The following is a 20,352-nucleotide window of genomic DNA, read 5'->3' on the forward strand; positions in this document are numbered from 1 at the left end:
CTGGCTCTCTTCATCCTCCTAGTAACTCCTGAAAACAGAAAATTTCACTGCCTTTAAGTCTCGTACTAAAAAAAAAAAAAATATATATATATATATATACATATATATGTTTCTTGCAGTACGCAGGCCTCTCACTGCTGTGGCCTCTCCCGCTGTGGAGCACAGGCTCCGGACGCGCAGGCTCAGTGGCCGTGGCTCACGGGCCCAGCCGCTCCACGGCATGTGGGATCTTCCCGGACCGGGGCACGAACCCGTGTCCCCTGCATCGGCAGGCGGACTCTCAGCCACTGCGCCACCAGGGAAGCCCTCGTACTAAAATATTTGATTGAAAATTTCTCTCTTTTGCCTAGCAGCTTGATGATAAATTCCTGAGAATATTTACCTACTTGGTAAGATCACCTTATAACTATATTTGTTCTTCAACATCTTTTTGTGAAGGTAGTAACATTGTGGTATACTAGAAATGTCCCTTGAGCAATTTTTTCCTGATAATTTTAGGCATGTTCAATTAATAATTCCTTTAATCCCTTGAAAGTACTTACATTTATTTATTTATTTATATTTTAAAAAATTTATTTTATTGAAGTATAGTTGATTTACAATGTTGTTAATTTCTGCTGTACAGCAAAGTGATTCAGTTAACATATATATATTCTTTTTTTTAAAACATCTTTATTGGAGTATAATTGCTTTACAATGGTTTGTTAGTTTCTGCTTTACAACAAAATGAATCAGTTATATATATATATATACACACATATATATACATATATTGCCATATCTCTTCCCTCTTGCGTCTCCCTCCCTCCCACCCTCCCTATCCCACCCCTGCAGGCGGTCACAAAGCACCGAGCTGATCTCCCTGTGCTATGCGGCTGCTTCCCACTAGCTATCTACCTTACGTATGGTAGTGTATATATGTCCATGCCGTGCTCTCGCTTTGTCACAGCTTACCCTTCCCCCTCCCCGTGTCCTCAAGTCCATTCTCTAGTAGTTCTGTGTCTTTATTCCTGTCTTACCCCTAGGTTCTTCATGACATTTTTTTTCTTAAATTCCATATATATGTGTTAGCATACAGTATTTGTCTCTCTCTTTCTGACTTACTTCACTCTGTATGACAGACTCTAGGTCTATCCACCTCATTACAAATAGCTCAGTTTTGTTTCTTTTTATGGCTGAGTAATATTCCATTGTATATATGTGCCACATCTTCTTTATCCATTCATCTGTCAATGGACATTTACGTTGCTTCCATGTCCTGGCTATTGTAAATAGAGCTGCAATGAACATTGTGGTACATGACTCTTTTTGAATTATGGTTTTCTCAGGGTATATGCCCAGTGGTGGGATTGCTGGGTCGTATGGTAGTTCTATTTTTAGTTCTTTAAGGAACCTCCATACTGTTCTCCATAGTGGCTGTCTCAATTTACATTCCCACCAACAGTGCAAGAGGGTTCCCTTTTCTCCACACCCTCTCCAGCATTTATTGTTTGTAGATTTTTTGATGATGGCCATTCTGACTGGTGTGAGGTGATACCTCATTATAGTTTTGATTTGCATTTCTCTAATGATTAGTGACGTTGAGCATCCTTTCATGTGTTTGTTGGCCATCTGTATATCTTCTTTGGAGAAATGTCTGTTTAGGTCTTCTACCCATTTTTGGATTGGGTTGTTTGTTTTTTTTGGTATTGGGCTGCATGAGCTGCTTGTAAATTTTGTAGATTAATCCTTTGTCAGTTGCTTCATTTGCAAATATTTTCTCCCATTCTGTGGGTTGTCTTTTTGTCTTGTTTATGGTTTCCTTTGCTGTGCAAAAGCTTTTAAGTTTCATTAGGTCCCATTTGTTTATTTTTGTGTTTATTTCCATTTCTCTAGGAGGTGGGTCAGAAAGGATCTTGCTGTGATTTATGTCACAGAGTGTTCTGCCTATGTTTTCCTCTAAGAGTTTTATAGTGTCTGGCCTTACATTTATGTCTTTAATCTGTTTTGAGTTTATTTTTGTGTATGGTTAGGGAGTGTTCTGATTTCATTCCTTCACATGTAGCTGTCCAGTTTTTCCAGCACCACTTATTGAAGAGGCTGTCTTTTCTCCATTGTATATTCTTGCCTCCTTTATCAAAAATAAGGTGACCATATGTGCGTGGGCTTATCTCTGGGCTTTCCATCATGTTCCATTGATCTGTATTTCTGCTTTTGTGCCAGTACCATACTCTCTTGATTACTGTAGCTTTGTAGTATAGTCTGAAGTCCGGGAGCTTGATTCCTCCAGCTCCATTTTTCTTTCTCAAGATTGCTTTGGCTATTCGGGGTCTTTTGTGTTTCCATACAAATTGTGAAATATTTTGTTGTAGTTCTGTGAAAAATGCCATTGGTAGTTTGATAGGTATTGCATTGAATCTGTAGATTGCTTTGGGTAGTATATTCACTTTCAGAATGTTGATTCTTCCAATCCAAGAACATAGTATATCTGTCCATCTGTTTGTATGATCTTTAGTTTCTTTCATCACTGTCTTACAGTTTTCTCCATATAGGTCTTTTACCTCCTTAGGTAGGTTTATTCCTAGGCATTTTATTCTTTTTGTTGCAGTGGTAAATGGGAGTGTTTCCTTAATTTCTCCTTCATTGTTAGTGTATAGGAATGCAAGAGATTTCTGTGCATTAATTTTGTATCCTGCTACCTTACCAAAGTCATTGATTAGCTCTAGTAGTTTTCTGGTAGCATCTTTAGGATTCTCTATGTATAGTGTGTCCTCTGCAAAGAGCAACAGCTTTACTTCTTCTTATCCGATTTGGATTCTTTTTATTTCTTTTTCTTCCCTGATGGCTGTGGCTAAAACTTCCAAAACTATGTTGAATGATAGTGGTGAGAGTGGACAACCTTGTGTTGTTCCTCATCTTGGAGGAAATGGTTTCAGTTTTTCACCGTTGAGAACGATGTTGGCTGTGCGTTTGTCATATATGGCTTTTATTATGTTGAGGTAAGTTCCCTCTATGCCTACTTTCTGGAGGGTTTTTATCATAAATAGGTGTTGAATTTTGTTGCAAGCTTTTTCTGCATCCATTGAGATGATCATATGGTTTTTCTCCTTCAGTTTGTTAATATGGTTTATCACATTGATTGGTTTGCGTATATTGAAGAATCCTTGCATTCCTGGGATAAGCCCCACTTGGTCATGGTGTATGATCCTTTTGATGTGCTGTTGGATTCTGTTGGCTAGTATCTTGTTGAGGATTTTTGCATCTATGTTCATCAGTGATATTGGCCTGTAGTTTTCTTTCTTTGTGACATCTTTCTCTGGTTTTGGTATCAGGTATCTCTTGTAATGGTTTTCTTTTAAAGTCTATTTTGTCTGATACGAGATTTGCTACTCCAGCTTTCTTTTGATTTCCATTTGCATGGAATATCTTTTTCTGTTCCCTCATTTTCAGTCTGTATGTGTCCCTGGGTCTGAAGTTGGTCTCTTGTACACAGCATATATACGGGCGTTATTTTTATATCCATTCAGCCAGTCTGTGTCTTTTGGTTGGAGCATTTTATCCATTTACATTTAAGGTAATTATTGATATGTGTGTTCCTATTACCATTTTCTTAATTGTTTTGGGTTTGTCATTGTAGGTCTTTTCCTTCTCTTGTGTTTCCTGCCTAGAGAAGTTCCTTTAGCATTTGTTGTAAAGCTGATTTGGTGGTGCTGAATTCTCTTAGCTTTTGCTTGTCTGTAAAGGTTTTAATTTCTCTATGGAATCTGAATGAGATCCTTGCTGGGTAGGGTAATCTTGGTTGTAGTTTTTTCCCTTTCATCACTTTAAATATATCCTGCCACTCCCTTCTGGCTTGCAGAGTTTCTGCTGAAAGATCAGCTGTTAACCTTATAGGGATTCCCTTGTATGTTATTTGTTGTTTTTCCCTTGCTGCTTTTAATATTTTTTCTTTGTATTTAATTTTTGATAGTTTGATTAATATGTGTCTTGGCATGTTTCTCCTTGGATTTATCCTGTATGGGACTCTTTTCACTTCCTGGACTTGATTAACTATTTCCTTTCCCATGTTAGGGAAGTTTTCAACTATAATCTCTTTAAATATTTTCTTAGTCCCTTTCTTTTTCTCTTCTTCTTCTGGGACCCCTATAATTCGAATGTTGGTGTTTTTAATGTTGTCCCAGAGGTCTCTGAGACTGTCCTCAGTTCTTTCTTTTTTCTTCTGCTCTGTGGTAGTTATTTCCACTATTTTATCTTCCAGGTCACTTATCCGCTCTTCTGCCTCAGTTATTCTGCTATTGATTCCTTCTAGATAATTTTAAATTTCATTTATGGTGTTGTTCATCATTGTTTGCTTGCTCTTTAGTTCTTCTAGGTCCTTGTTAAACGTTTCTTGTAGTTTCTCCTATTTCCAAAATTTTGGATCATCTTTACTATCATTACTCAATTCTTTTTCAGGTAGACTATTTCCTCTTCATTTGTTTGGTCTGGTGGGTTTTTACATTGCTCCTTCATCTGCTGTGTGTTTCTCTGTCTTCTCATTTTGCTTAACTTACTGTGTTTGGGGTCTCCTTTTCACAGGCTGCAGGTTCATAGTTCCTGTTTTTGGTGTCTGCCCCCAGTGACTATGGTTGGCTCAGTGGGTTGGGTAGGCTTCCTGGTGGAGGGGACTGGTGCTTGTATTCTGGTGGATGAGGCTGTATCTTCTCTTTCTGGTGGGCAGGTCCATGTCCGGTGGTGTGTTTTGGGGTGTCCTTGACCTTATTATGATTTTAGGCAGCCTCTCTAATGGGTGGGGTTGTGTTCCTGTCTTGCTGGTTGTTTGGCATGGGGTGTCTAGCACTGTAGCTTCCTGGTTGTTGAGTGGAGCTGGAGATCTCTGGGAGATCTCTGGGAGGTTTTCACTGTTTGATATTACGTGGAGCTGGGAGGTCTCTGGTGGACCAATGTCCTGAACTGGGCTCCCCCACCTCAGAGGCATAGGCTGACACCCGGCCGGAGCACCAAGACCCTGTCAGACATATGGCTCAGAAGAAAAGGAAGAAAGAAAGAAAGGAAGGAAGGGGGGAAGGAAGGAAGTTATTAAAATTTTAAAAAGTATTAAAAATAACAAAATTGTAAAGTCATAAAAAAAGAAAGGAAGAAGAGAGCAACCAAAGCAAGAAACAAATCTACCAATGATAACAAGTGCTAAAAACTATACTAAAAAAAACAAAAAACAAATAAAACGGACAGGCAGAACCCTAGGACAAATAGTAAAAGCAAAGCTGTACAGACAAAATCACACAAAGAAGCACACACATGCGCACTCACAAAAAGACAAAATTTATTAAAAAAAAAAAAAACAACCAAATCAATAAACAAATCTACCAATGATGATAAACTCTAAACACTAAACTAAGATAAACATAAAACCAGAGACAAGTTAGATGCAGAAAGCAAACCCCAAGTCTACAGTTGCTCCTAGAGTCCACCTCCTCAATTTGGGATGATTCGTTGTCTATTCAGGTCTTCCACAGATGCAGGTACATCAAGTTGATTGTGGAGCTTTAATCCGCTGCTCCTGAGGCTGCTGGGAGGGATTTCCCTTTCTCTTCTTTGTTCTCACAGCTCCCGGGGCTCAGCTTTGGATTTGGCCCCGCCTCTGCGTGTAGGTCGCTGGAGGGCGTCTGTTCTTCGCTCAGACAGGACGGGGTTAAAGGCGCCGCTGATTGGGGGGCTCTGGCTCACTCAGGCTGGGGTAAGGGAGGGGCATGGAGGGCGGGGCGGGCCTGCGGTGGCAGAGGCCAGCGTGACGTTGCGCCGGCGTGACGTTGCCCCACCCTGAGGCGCGCCGTGCGTTCTCCCGGGGAAGTTGTCCCTGGATCCCGGGACCCTGGCAGCGGCGGGCTGCACAGGCACCCCGGAAGGGGGGTGTGGATAGTGACCTGCGCTCGCACACAGGCTTCTTGGTGGCGGCAGCAGCAGCCTTAGCGTCTCCCGCCCGTCTCTGGGTTCCGCGCTTTTAGCCGTGGCTCGCGCCTGTCTCTGGAGCTGCTTTAAGCAGCGCTCTGAATCCCCTCTCCTCGCGCACCAGGAAACAAAGAGGGAAGAAAAAGTCTCTTGCGTCTTAGGCAGGTCCAGACTTTTCCCGGACTCCCTCCCGGCTAGCCGTGGCGCACTAGCCCCCTTCAGGCTGTGTTCACGCCGCCAACCCCAGTCCTCTCCCTGCGCTCCGACCGAAGCTGAGCCTCCGCTCGCAGCCCCGCCGGCGCCGGCGGGGGAGCAGACAAGCCTCTCGGGCTGGAGAGTGCCGGTCGGCACCGATGCTCTGTGCGGGAATCTCTCCGCTTTGCCCTCCGCACCCCTGTGGCTGCGCTCTCCTCCACGGCCCCGAAGCTTCCCCCCACCACCCCCGTCTCCACCAGTGAAGGGGCTTCTAGTGCGTGGAAACCTTTCCTCCTTCACGGCTCCCTCCCACTGGTGCGGGTTCCGTCCCTATTCTTTTGTCTCTGTTTTCTCTTTTCTTTAGCCCTACCCAGGTACGTGGGGAGTTTCTTGCCTTTTGGGAGGTCTGAGGGCTTCTGCCAGCATTCAGTAGGTGTTCTGTAGGAGTTGTTCCACGTGTAGATGTATTTCTGGTGTATCTGTGGGGAGGAAGGTGATCTCCACGTCTTACTCCTCTGCCATCTTGAAGATCTCTCTGCATTCACATTCTTAAGTATTTTACAAAAATGATTGTACAACTCATACAGGAAGTCTCAGTGGCATTTTAGAGAATTGGTTACCATTGACCTCATGTCCTGTGAATCCAAGGCCCCAAACTAACAAATCAGTGATTAAAAACAGTCATTATAAAAATTTGTACTCCTGGAAAATTTTAAAACTACACTTATAATTCAGGACTCAAGGAGGAAATCACACTGGAAATTAGAAAATACGTAGAACTGAATGATTGAAATGATTGCATCCAAACTCATTGGATTTAAATTTCCCGGAGAGAGAACTTTGGAGAATCACTGCTTATTCTACGAAAGAGGAAATGCTTAAAATTAGTAAAAGCTATTCATCCAGTTGAAGATGTTAGCAAAAGACCAAAGATAAGATCAACAAAACTGAAAGCGGATTCTTCAGTTTTGTTCAGAAGGCAAACGAGATTAACACACGCAAAGCTGGTCAAGAAAAAAATTGTTAAGAGTGAGAAAAGAGGAACAACTGCAGCTAGAGAGAGCAGTCATTAGAACAATATGAAGAGCTCTGTGTAAATAAACTTGAGGCTTAGATGAAATGGGTAATTACCTAGGAAATACGTAAAACTTTAGACTTGAGGAAATGGGAAACCTGAATAACCTTACATCCGTTAAAGAAATAGTATCACTACTTCTGGTTTTTCCTCCCAAAAGAACGCTAGACGCCCTTGCGATGTTCATACTCTAATTTTGTCAAGAATTAAAAGAGCAGATAGTTGCAATTTTATAGAGTCTTCCAAAAAATACAGAAAACAGTCAGTCCTTTTCAATGTAGGTTGATGTTTAAAGTAACCTTCAAATCAAAAGCAGTAGGGGCAGAATGATAAAAGTTGCCGGTCAGTCTCGGCTGTGAAGTTAGAGGTAACAATCTTTGATAAAAGACTGGCAAACCAAATCCAATTATATATATATATATATATATATATATATATATATATATATATATATATAAAATCAGACATATGATGTAGTTGCATTTAATTCCAGGAATGTAAGCATGTGTTTTCTTTAGAAAAATGTGTTATTAATATACTTTACCTCATTAACAAATAGAAGAAAAAATACAACCATCTAATTGAATGCAGAAAAAATTTAGTAATCACTTATCTTTAACCAACAGTAGCAACAAACTTTAAATCCTGGCATAGGCGTGGAGTTTCTTAACCTGATAAGGTGGTTGTACCTAAATTCTTTGTCAAACATCATTCATGGTCAAGTGTTAGACTCATTGCTTTAAAGTAGAGAGATGGGCACCTTACCGCCAGTAGCCCCTTTTATTGCTAGATGTCCCTGTTATTACTAGATGTCCGTTTTTTGCTATATGTCCTGGGTTGCAAGATGTTTTTTTCAAAGAAACAGAACGTTACAATTGAAGCTTCATTACTTCTCCTTTATCCACTGTTTGGAATGTTTGGGTACCTTTGCCATCCATGTGTGTGTATCCATAAGCTATGTAGAAACTGGTTTTGGATTTTTTATTTTGTATGTAAATGATATCATATTTTATGTATCTTTGTGAAGTTTGCTGTCTTCCCCCACGTTTTTGACATTTATTCGTGATGATCAGTCTAATTCCAGCTCTTTGCTGTACGGCATTTAAAACTTGGTGGTAGACATTTCAGGTTGTTTTCCACTTCTGTATCGTCACGAGTGCTGCGGAGGACGTTGTGTGTGCGTGTTCCCTGAGCCTAGAAACAGGAATCCAGCTACTGAGTGTGTACACCTTCAGTACTACCAGGTAATGCCTCATTTCTCTCTCGAGTGGTTCCACCAACCTCAGTTTCTCCAGGAGTGCGTACATCTTTCCATGGCTTCAAATCCCCATCCATGCGGCTGTTCCATCCGTAATACAACGGGCAGAAAAGGATGTCAATTTCCTCTTCTATCTTTGCTGAAGGGTGGCGGTCACCCCTTAATGGGACTTATTTTTTATTTTTATTTTTTTGCGGTACGTGGGCCTCTCACTGTTGTGGCCTCTCCTGTTGCGGAGCACAGGCTCCGGGCGCACAGGCTCAGCAGTCATGGCTCACGGGCCCAGCCACTCTGCGGCATGTGGGATCTACCTGGACGGGGGCACGAACCCGCGTCCCCTGCACCGCAGGCGGACTCTCAACCACTGCGCCACCAGGGAAGCCCTTAATGGGACTTACTGATACTGCTTCCTGGCTGTCGGGCAAAGTTTGCAGCGTGTTCCTCTGACCTGATTTATCACAAGTTCTTCTGGGACCTGTGTGACAAACTATATTATCAATATGTGAAACATTATTCTCTTTTTAAGGATGGTGGACTCAGTATGTCCTCTGTACCTTTTTGGTGGTCTTTTTTTTTTCTTTGTGGTTAAATGGTTTCTGAAGCAACCCTTTTCCCCCCCGATTCATGAGTATGAATCCTTTCCTTGTTTCCATTCTTCAGTGACCACTTAATGAAATCTAAGTTTTAAGAGCAGTATTTGATGTACAGCTTACCTTGTCAAATTCTCCAAGTCCCTAAATAGTTACCTATTTGGGGATCTAGAGAGAAAGTGATACTCCTAGGAAGCACCCACTTCTGGAACATTTATTTTCTGTTTCTGAATCATGAGTTTTAGGAACCACCCTTTTGTTCCTTTGAAAAAAAAATTAGCAAAATCTGATAGGTTGAATTAGGTCATAGGGGACAAGTTGTTGTGGCCGACTGGCACACGTGGTTCCTGTTGAAGAGGTAATAATAGTAACCCTTTGACACGTGCGGGAGCTGTTGCCAGAGTCTCCAACCAGGATCTGGGCTTAGACGGTGGTGCCCGGGTAATTTAAGCAGTAACCTCGAGATTAAATATGTCATTGGCAAGGATTTTGTAGAATAAAGCTGAAGTCTGCTGTATCTTGAGAAGGAAATTATTGCAGACATATAAATAGCTTACTGTACAGTTTAATTACAGTGTTAGTAGGAGACAAGGCTCAATTGATACATCTCCACAAGGAGATTCACATAGGACTGAAAATCCTGCATTTGTACGGAAATGACAAAAGCTGTAATGCCAGATGGAATGTAAAAACAGTTTCATTTCCTTGAAGTTAATTTTTTTTGACTGTAATTATATGGAGAGTTATTATTTCATGACCATACAGTTTCTTTATCATTGTCTAATAGATTAATTTGAAGGTCTTTTCTTTGTTGTTTATATGGCATTTGCAGTATTTAGATATTAGGTTTTAGATTTAGAGGTTGATTATTTTTGTGTCTTTTTTTTTTTTTTTTTTCTTTTTCCTGGCTGTGCCGTGTGACTTACAGAATCTTCATTCCCCGACCAGGGATGGAACCTGGGCCACAGCAGTGACAGCACCGAGTCCTAACCACTGGACCGCCAGGGAATTTCCTTTGTATTTTAATTTATTTAAATTTTGGGATTTTCTGTTCCATTGAATCTGAGTTATAACCACTTTTCTGTATTTCAGTTCTTTCCATTGAGAATTGACAGTAGGAAATGATTGGAAGTGTTTGGTAGAATAAAACTAAAAACTGGTTTATCTGACAAAAACTCTTAAGTTAGGAGCTGATCTGATTCTTACTTGGTGTTACCTCGACTTTGTTGTTCATTATGGCTTTCTTTATGAATTTCTCATTTTTGTTAGAATTCCATCGTGCAGTTTACTGAATTACTTCTCTTTATCTTTCCCCATGGTTTTTCTTCATTACTGCAGATTTGGAAAAATCAGAGTGGTCGGGTGAGAATATTTTAAGTTAACACCCTTGCTCCTTCACTCTTCCCTCCCATGAGCTTCCCCTCACCAGTCTTACATCTAGACTTAAAATATGCACAATGGGTAAGAACTAATAGATACAGGGAAAGGAAAGAGAGGACTTCTTACTGTTTGGCAAGATAGCAGTTGGTAGCGTGATTCGTATGTGCTTAGGATTCGATACGCTAAACCCTTTCTACCCATTTACTCTACCAACTCCTCTGCCTCATGACACATTGTTTATGTTAGCTAATCTGTGGGTTCCTATGTTTTATATTTTGAATTTAAACAATGCAGAAACTGATTACTGGTCTGTAAATTACGTGCAAGTTCCCAGCATGTAAACATGTCATATCAATGAAAGCAGTGTTAGAATTCAGGGCATAGACGCTGAAAGGCGATGTGAGCTTGGGTGACTATTTAGGTGTACTTTGAAAGGAGATTCCTTAATGTACTTAGGAATTGAAGCTGTTGATGGCAGAAGTCCCTGTGTTTAATTTCACTTAGATTTCGGATTTTACCGTCTCTCCATACGTGGGTATAACTGGCCTTGCTCTACCACTTGTAGGACTTCAGGAATTTTTTACTGTTCAAGTAGAACAGGCAGGTTGAGAGTGACTTACCGTGGTACCTGGCCCAGGATTGGTTGGAAGCATATGTTGCACGTGTGTGGGTAACTGTGCACAGACCTCCGAGGCGTGAGGCGCTGAGGACTCCGGTAGGGCTGCATGGGAGGGGAGGGTGTGGAAGAGATACTGGTGTAGGTGGTTCTTGTGCCGGGTGGTGGATCTGCTCCAAGACTGCTCGGTGCCATCAGGAAGGCTCCGTCACCTGCGGGAGAGAGTGTGCCAGGCTGGGTGTCAGGACGGGAGGTGGCGTCTAGCGGCCCCCATGTGCACAGAATGCTGGCTTCGCCTTCTCTTGTCACCTTGGTGAGTACTTGAAAACCATTTATTAGGAAATTTGTTTGTTGGAAGCTCTAGAGCAGTAAAGAATTCCCTTAATGGGAGTAAAAATTGATTTAAAAAGACCATGTCTCTTTTTAGAAATTATAGGACTTAAGGTTCTCTTGGCAGTTGAAATTTCCTTTTTCAGCAGGACCTCTCTGCGGGACAGGGGATTTCACGCTGCTGGTGGAAAGGTGATGCCCAGTGGTAGCTAGTAGCTACCGTAAGTCTTCTTATGGAACAGCATGCTCCTGGACTACATCCCACATCCGTTTTTATTAGGTTCTTGGATGATGGGAAGGACCTTGCTTTATCAGGTGCTTAGACCTGAAATAGAAAGAATTCCCAATTCTCTAAATGGCAGTAATGTAATTAAAACCTTGAGTTTCTGTTTTCCAGTAGTGGTAGGTAAGGGTACCCTAACTAGCCCTCCTGCTGAAAATAAGACTTTTGAATTAAAATATTTAGATATATATATATTTTTTAAAGCACTGAAGAGAAGATAGGTCAGGGATTCTCAGGTAAAACTGGAGGAAGAGAGTGAACCCAGGAGGTGAGGGGGCACTTGTCCTGACAGCCTTGGCGCCAGAGTGAGCTGGGGTGAAGCTGGCTTCCTGTGGGCTTGAAACCTGGGTTCTTTCACCTGTCACATGCAAAGCACCCACAGAACAAGGTCTGAGAAGTTGAAGGTTGAGTTTTATACAGAGAGAAAACGATCTTGGGCAGAAGGCCTGAGTTGCACAACAGACTAAAAAGCAAAGAAAACGTTAAAACCTAGATTAATATTGAATGTATTCAGTAATACCTTGGGGATAAAACGTGGATTTGAAATATAATACGACAATAGCCTACACGTTGCAAAGGGTGGGAAATAGATATTAAGTGTTGAAAATCCTCCTGTTGTTTGGAAATAGTTTTCAAGCAGAAGTAGCTTTACAGTTGACAGAAATCTTAGGACTAAAACCTTTTTACTCCCTTTGTAATAGAGTAGCGGAACGAAGTGTTCAAAGTAGGCACAGTGAATCCTATTGCTTGATACCTGTCATCAGAGGGGAAAACTGGAAATCAGTGAACCAGTGGTGACGTTCATTTTTATTGAAGTATGGGTTCATTGACAAAGCTGTGTGTTTCTCCTGTACAGCAGTGATCAGTTATACATATATATTTCTTCGTATTCTTTTTTCATTACAGTTTATTACAAGATATTGAATATAGTTCCCTGTGCTATATAGTAGGTCCTTGTTGTTTACTTATTTTATATATAGTAGTATATATATGTTAATCCCAACCTCCTAATTTATCTCCCCCCCACCCCCATGCTATCCCCTTTGTTAGCCATAAGCTTTCTATGTCTGTGAGTCTGTTTCTGTTTTGTAACTAAGTTCGTTTGTATCATTTTTTTTTAGATTCCACATATAAGTGATATCATATGGTATTTGTCTTTCTCTTCCTTACTTAGTATCAATATGATAACCTCTAGGACCATCCATGTTGCTAAGATGGCACTTTTTCATGGCCGAGTAATATTCCTTTGTATGTTGTATATTCCACATCTTCTCTATCCATTCCTCTGTCGATGGACATTTAGGTTGCTTCCATGTCTTAGCTCCATTGGTGACATTTTAATTTTTTTTCAGTAGAACCGTGTGAAACTGTAGAGGGAAGAGAGACCTAAACAAAGAAGGCTCAAGAAATATATGATCTTTATGATGGGAAGTTCTTTTGAGGGAGGTGAGGTGAGGATTGAACAGTGTCCCTGCAGAAGGATTATTGGTGTTGCTCTCTGGCCTGTGTTTTGTTGCTTCCATTGCTGTGTTAGAGGGACTGGTCCAAGCGTCTTCCCCACTGGCCTCAGCATCCCCAGGGTAGCCATCTTATCCTCATTATCCTTGAGTCTGCCCCCTTCTCCAGTACACAAGAGGGTACCTTGAGATGTGTCAAGAAACATTTACTTAAAAATCAGGAAAGATGCTCTTAATATAGCATGTGCGTTAGTAAGTATAAAATCTACGTATGTGCGTCAGATGTCAGATTTCTTATTCCCTGGGCTGAGTGTTGGTGGAAACATTGGATGACAAATTAACCGTTAGATTTGGCCTACTTTTGATTGCATCTATTTATGTTTCTATTTTTATTTCCTGCAACCTCTTCTGCTATTGGTGCTTGCCATTATCTTGGGTTTTTAGAAAAAGTATGTTTAACTCCCTAAAGTATTATCTCAGGTAGATAATGCTTCTAAATGTTGATCTTGGAAATTCTTGAGGGACTTTGCCGAGCTAAGAGATCAGTTCCTTTCTCTTAAGTATAATTTTCTTGGGCTTTATTTCATGCATTTTTATTTTTTACCAAAATGTAATTCACATATAGTAAATTCGCGTAATGCCTTCTTATTCCTGTATTGTGAGACATATGTGCACATGGAGTTTTTATGTTTAAAAGTTTTGAGACAGTAAAAGAAGAACCCTTCTTCCTCTAAGTAAGCTTGTACGTTTTGTTTTAAATTGTAATCAAGCGGCAAATACGCATTAATTATAAATTCATTTCAGTGGGCAAAATATATTTTCTGTACGCCCCCTTCTCTAGGGACTCCGGTTGGTCATTTCTGATTCTGAGTTTGTGTCAAAGTCTATATAATGGCAATGGGTCAGTGATTGAAAATAATTACTCAAATAAAAGACTGAATTGTAGAGGAAAAAAGAAAGAAAAAAACCCTTTATAATCTATGTTCTTCCCAATCAGAGGTGTTATTGACAGATTTTCATAGTTTTTTTTTGGTCACCCCCAAAATCATTCTACCTTGTTAGAGTGAGGCCACTGTTTTTTCATTCCAGCTAATGTTGATATTTACCAAATCCAGTCTTCATACAGAAGTAGGAAACTGGGGCGGGGGGTGAGGGTGGGAATGCTTGTATGACAGTGGATTCCCCGAGGAACCTCAAGATCTGTTTCTTTTGAAGTGTGGAAAGGTTGGTGTCAAAATTGGAAGTTGTAGAGAACAAGCTTGCACTGACTCTAGAGCATATTTACCCCAAAGGTTGACGTCTTTAAAACCCACAGCGGGCCTTGAATTTTGACCTGTGGACATGATTCAATCACACCTTGACCCTGTGTTATTTTTATAAATTAAGACGTTCAGGGAATTTATATGCCAAGTGGGAGATGTGTAAGTGGAGCTAAGCAGACTTTTGGCAACTGGCAGGTTTAGTTTCTTATGGAGAGAAAAAAAGAAATGAGAATGTTCACAACGAGCTAAGCAGCCTTGTGAGGGGTGATGGTGAGTAGAAGCCAGGAGAAGAAAGGGTATCACGAAAGAGTGGGAATGTGGATGCGAGAGAAAGACAAATACTGTATGATACCTCTTATACGTGGAATCTAAGATCCAGCACAAACGAACTTATCTACGAAGCAGAAACAGATTCACAGACACAGAGAACAGACTTGTGGTTGCCAAAGCGGAGGAGGGTGGGGGAGGGATGGACTCGAAGTTTGGGATTAGCAGATGCAAACTATTATACATAGAATAAACAACAAGGTCCTACTGTAGAGCACAGAGAACTATTCAATATCCTGTGATAAACCATAATGGAAGATAACATGAAAAAGAATGTATATATGTATAACTGAATCACTTTGCCATGTAGCAGAAATTAACACAACACTGTAAATCAACTATACTTCAGTAAAATTTTTCAAAAAAGAGTGGGAACGTTGAGGTGTAAAATTATTACATTTGAAACCTAGAAAAGCAATGAATCTTGTCCTGCCCCACTTCTCCCCGCTCCCGTACTTTGGGAAAGAGTGTTATAATCTGAAACAAATGTTTATAGAACTTACTGTAGGGTCATTACAGACCTAAGTCATCATGTAAGAGAAAAATGGATTTGCAAAGATTTTCTCATTTAAAAATTAGTGTGTTAAGCCTGTTAGAAATATTCTCAAGTAAATATCTTTTTTTGTTTCGTTTTGTTTTTGCGGTACGCGGGCCTCTCACTGTCGTGGCCTCTCCCGTTGCGGAGCACAGCCTCCGGACGCGCAGGCTCAGCGGCCACGGCTCACAGGCACAGCCGCTCCGCGGCATGTGGGATCCTCCCGGCCCGGGGCACGAACCCGCGTCCCCTGCATCGGCAGGCGGACTCTCAACCACTGCGCCACCAGGGAAGCCCTCTTCCTGACTTACCTTGATTCCTCATCCTCGAGTCTCTCAAACTAGATTTGGATTTCCGTGTCTCATTTTAGGGAGTTTATTCTGCCCTATACTGATGATTCAGTGCAGGGCTAGCCTTATTCCCCTTAGGGCTATAAGCTTGTATGTTAAGACGTTATTTCTTAATGTTAGAGATCTTTAAAATAGTTTGCATGTAGTTAGTGCTTAAGACGCTTACTGAATCGGAATCCCTAAGAAGCATATTTTCTGATGGGAGCTGTCTTGCTTTTTCTTTTCTGTTTCTTTTCCATTTGACTAGTTGGCATATCCCTCAGTTTTCTTGCCTTTGCTGGTCTGTACAAGCCCCTTAAGAGACTGTGAGTTAAGTCAAGGGGCCAGGGTTCCTATTATCACCTATGTATACCTGTGGTTTATGAGTACAGAAGTGAAAATGGAGAGGAATTTGGAGGAAATTAAATTATAGAAACTGCCTCGGGTTGATTGAGTTATAACCTTAACGCTCTAATTTTTTGTAACTGTAGACAAGTCCTTTACCTTTAAACATGTCATCTCGGTTTAATTTACATTTTGCTAAGTTGTTAGGAGACCCAACGGACTTTGACAAATACTTGATGTTAGTCTTTCTGTATATTTTTAATGGCACCTGTATTGGAAAGTATTGCCTGAAGGTTGAACAATGCACTTCCCAAGCACAAATTACAGTATTTCCCCAAATTATAAGTACGAAGGGCACTTGAGTTATGGATGCAATTATGTGTTGATGACATTGATGATTTGCTATGAGTTGGGTCAGTACAAGTTGTATGAATTACACTTGCCCAGGGGTGGTCCTGTCTACGTGAGCTGCTTTTCAGAAAAATAGTCAATTTACCCAAATAAAGTGATTAGTACAATTTTCCTGGTGACCGCCCCGCTAAGTTTGCACTTCTCTTTCAGCTCCTGTAAGTTTAACAACTGTCTGATTTTTTTTTTTTTTTTTTTAAATTTATTTATTTATTTTTGGCTGTGTTGGGTCTTCGTTTCTGTGTGAGGGCTTTCTCCAATTGCGGCGAGTGGGGGCCACTCTTCATCGCGGTGCGCGGGCCTCTCACTGTCGCGGCCTCTCTTGTTGAGGAGCACAGGCTCCAGATGCGCAGGCTCAGTAGTTGTGGCTCACGGGCCTAGTTGCTCCGCGGCATGTGGGATCTTCCCAGACCAGGGCTCGAACCCGTGTCCCCTGCATCAGCAGGCAGATTCTCAACCACTGCGCCACCAGGGAAGCCCCCAACTGTCTGATTTTAAAAGAGGTCCCTTCCATGTGCACTAGTGTGTTGCTTGTGGCGTACTTGAATTGGCCAAGATCTAGAAGGTTTTTGCATTGGAACTGTCTCTGAATGCTCAAAAACGTTATGTTTTACTTTAATGGTATAAGGAAAACTTCACAGCAACAGCGGATTCTGCGTGATCAGTTATATGTAGTCACATTTGGGGTAGAAAGAACTTTCAGTAGGAAGGGCGGGCGATGAGGAGATAGACGTTTAGTGATGGAAAGAAAAGAGATTGGTGTGGATCCAGACACGCACTTGCTTCAGCTTCCGAGAATCAGACACTGTTCCTTAGGGGGACACCTGAGCTGTGGTTCGTTGAGAAGAAAGAACCTTTTTCTTTTTTTGTTCTTCCATTAAAAAAAAAATTTCTTTATTGAAGTATAGTTGATTTACAAGGTTGTGTTAATTTTTGCTGTATAGCAAAGTGATTCAATCAAACATATATATTCTTTTTCATATTCTTTTCCATTATGGTTTATCACAGGATATTGAATATAGTTCCCTGTGCTATGCAGGAGGACCTTGTTGCTTATACATCCTACATATACTAGTTTGCATCTGCTAATCCCAACCTCCCAATCCATCCCTCCCCCCCCCTTGGCAACAAGAAGTCTGTTCTCTATGTCTGTGAGCCTGTTTCTGTTTCATAGGTAAGTTCATTTGTGTTATATTTTATTTTATTATGAAAAAAATTTTATTTATTTATTTGTTTTTATTTTTGGCTGTGTTGGGTCTTTGTTGCTATGCACGGGCTTTCTCTAGTTGTGGCCAGCGGAGGCTGCTCTTCGTTGCGGTGCGTGGACTTCTCATTGTCGTGGCTTCTCTTTTTGCAGAGCATGGGCTCTAGGCATGCAGACTTCAGTAGTTGTGGCACACGGGCTCAGTAGTTGTGGCTTGCAGGCTCTAGAGCGCAGGCTCAGTAGTTGTGGCGCATGGGTTTAGTTGCTCCGCGGCATGTGGGATCTTCCCGGACCAGGGCTCGAACCCGTGTCCCTTGCATTAGCAGGCAGATTCTTAACCACTGTGCCACCAGGGAAGCCCTGTGTCATATTTTCAATTCAACATGTAAGTGATATCATATGGTATTTGTCTTTCTCTGTCTGACTTCCTTCACTTAGTATGATAATCTCTAGGTCCATCCATGTTGCTGCAAAGGGCGTTATGTCATTCTTCCTTATGGCTGAGTAGTTTTCCATTGTATATATGTACATCTTCTTTATCCATTCGTCTGTTGATGGACATTTAGGTTGTTTCCATGTCTTGGCTATTGTGAATAGTGCTGCTATGAGCATAGGGGTGCATGCATCTTTTTGCATTATAGTTTTGTCTGGATATATGCCCAGGAGTGGGATTGCTGGATCATATAGCAGCTCTGTTTTTAGTTTTTTGAGGAACCTCCTTACTGTTTTCCGTAGTGGCTGCACTAAGTTACGTTCCCACCGACTGCACAGGAGAGCTCTCTTTGAGAGACACTTTTTATCAGATCCCTCAAATGCAGTCCCTGAAAACATTGTTTAATGAAAAGGGTATAGAAATGCAGTAGGGCGAATGTGACTTAAAATAACGTGGCTCTTACACCCGAAGTTTCCTGCATGGTGTGAAGTAATTGTCTGAAATTATACATGCTGCTGTAGCGATGGAACTCTAGCTGCTAATTGAGCCGTCAGGTGTTAAAATACACAGACCTCAGCAATTCAGAGATGCTTAACTTACACGTTCTTGGGGGAACCAGCATCCATGGGTTTGAGCAGTGGGGAGGCGAGTCTTGGGGAAGTTGGGTGACGGGTGTCTCGTTACAGCCTTGCTGCCCTGGAGCTTGTGTGGGTTGCTGCTCCTCTCCTGAGAAGGGAGATCTGAGCCTTCATTCCATCGCATGTTTGGAAAAAGCGGAGGTCTCTTGAATCACTGGACTCTTACTTTGAATGTTGGGTTGATCTCCAGGTAGCTGGAAATTAAATGACTTATGAACCAAAGAGCACGCATTGGCACATAACTCAGTTCTTTCGATTTAACCTTCCCAGCAGCTCTGTCTCCATCTCACACATGGAGGTATCAGGCTCAAAAGTGACTTATCGACGGTCACACAACTAAGTAGAATTGCTGACACTGGCTCTCCTGGTTCCAATTTTTTTTTTTTTAATCTTAAAAACTGTGTCTTAGCTATTCTGAGGTTTCAGATGTATTATAGTCAAAATCGAATCTACAGTGATTTTGATTTTCCAGTCCAAGCTCAAGGGATGAAGATTGGATGCTCCTTAAAAGAGGTTGAATTCTTTGGTTGAATAAATTTACTGAGCACCTACTAGGTGCTGGGTGCAATTTTAGGCAACAGGGAATAAAAGGTTATAAAGGACATAGAAGGTGCCTTAAGGCACCAGAAGCAGGTCACGTGGGGCCCTTGTAGGACACAGAAGGAGGCAGGAATATCCTAGACATTCTGGAACTTGAATTCTAGAAAATGTGGGGTGATTAACATAAAGGATCAAAGCAAAGTTATGTGACATTCTCTTAATGAGAATGAATGGCTCCTGGGCTAGAGGGCCTTTACTGTAACGTGACTGAAGGAATTAACATTAAGGAAAAAAAAAAAGCAAAGAGAAAAAAGTTGGTATAAAAGGAAGGACGATAAGGGTCCTTAGAGGCCGATAGCGTGGGTGTTTGAATCAAGCAAAGGGAGGTGCCCAGGAGGGTCCAGCCATGCTTTGCGGAGGTCCTTCACAGACCTAGCCACACCGCCTGACGCCGTTAAATGTTTGAATTATAGGAGGACATTCCCTTGTATCCTGAATCCAAGTTCACCAAGCAGTCTTCTGCTAGACAACCTTGGCTAATTGGGTCAGCCCAAGCCGTATGCCCGGCTCATTTGACAGGTAGAACTTTATTGTCAGGTAAATACACTTGCATCTTGACTCCTAGAACTTTGTGAGCTTTGGTGGCATCACCAGCCCCGGTCGCGTCTGAATCCAACAGGACGGAGTGTGCGTCAGTGCACTGAAGGCTAGAGTGGCCTTGCCAGAGGAGAGGACGCATTTCCCCCTGCCCTCTCCATCCCAGTCAATTGGGTCACATTGCATCTAGGGGCAAAAAAATTTTTTTTTCAATTTTTGTAGCAAGAAAAGACACTTGATGTCACCTGTGCCTTCGTGATGCATTTTTACTAGTCTTAATTAAAAAAAAAATTAACCTCTGTTCTTTTTGATGATGTAATTAGCTATTCTAAAAACTAAGTTTGAGTCAAACGATGTCTGGACTTGAAGGCCACCACGGTGTGTAGCCATGTGTTCCTGCCGTGAGGACTTTCTTGGGGCCCAGGGACAGGCTGCACAGCTGACCAGGCCAACCCTGTCCTCAAGACGACCATGGGCTAGTGAGAGCGACAAACCAGTCAGGATAAACATGATAGAAGAGGTACAGGTTGGTGAGTCACAAGCCCCAGCAAGGTCACCTGCAGGGGAGAGTATCATACCCAAGATTGGATGAGGGGTCAGGGTGTTTTTGATGTGATATTTA

General features: G+C 41.6%; 1 protein-coding gene across 1 annotated transcript in view; it reads left to right on the forward strand.

The window, feature by feature from the left end:
• The window catches only part of ATP8A2 (ATPase phospholipid transporting 8A2), a 444,189-nt gene that overhangs the window by 87,620 nt on the left and 336,217 nt on the right, over positions 1–20,352 (forward strand). The gene's annotated exons all lie outside the window — the stretch shown is intronic.

This window comes from Phocoena sinus, chromosome 18, assembly GCF_008692025.1.
Source record: "Phocoena sinus isolate mPhoSin1 chromosome 18, mPhoSin1.pri, whole genome shotgun sequence".
Classification (NCBI taxonomy): Eukaryota; Metazoa; Chordata; class Mammalia; order Artiodactyla; family Phocoenidae; genus Phocoena; species Phocoena sinus.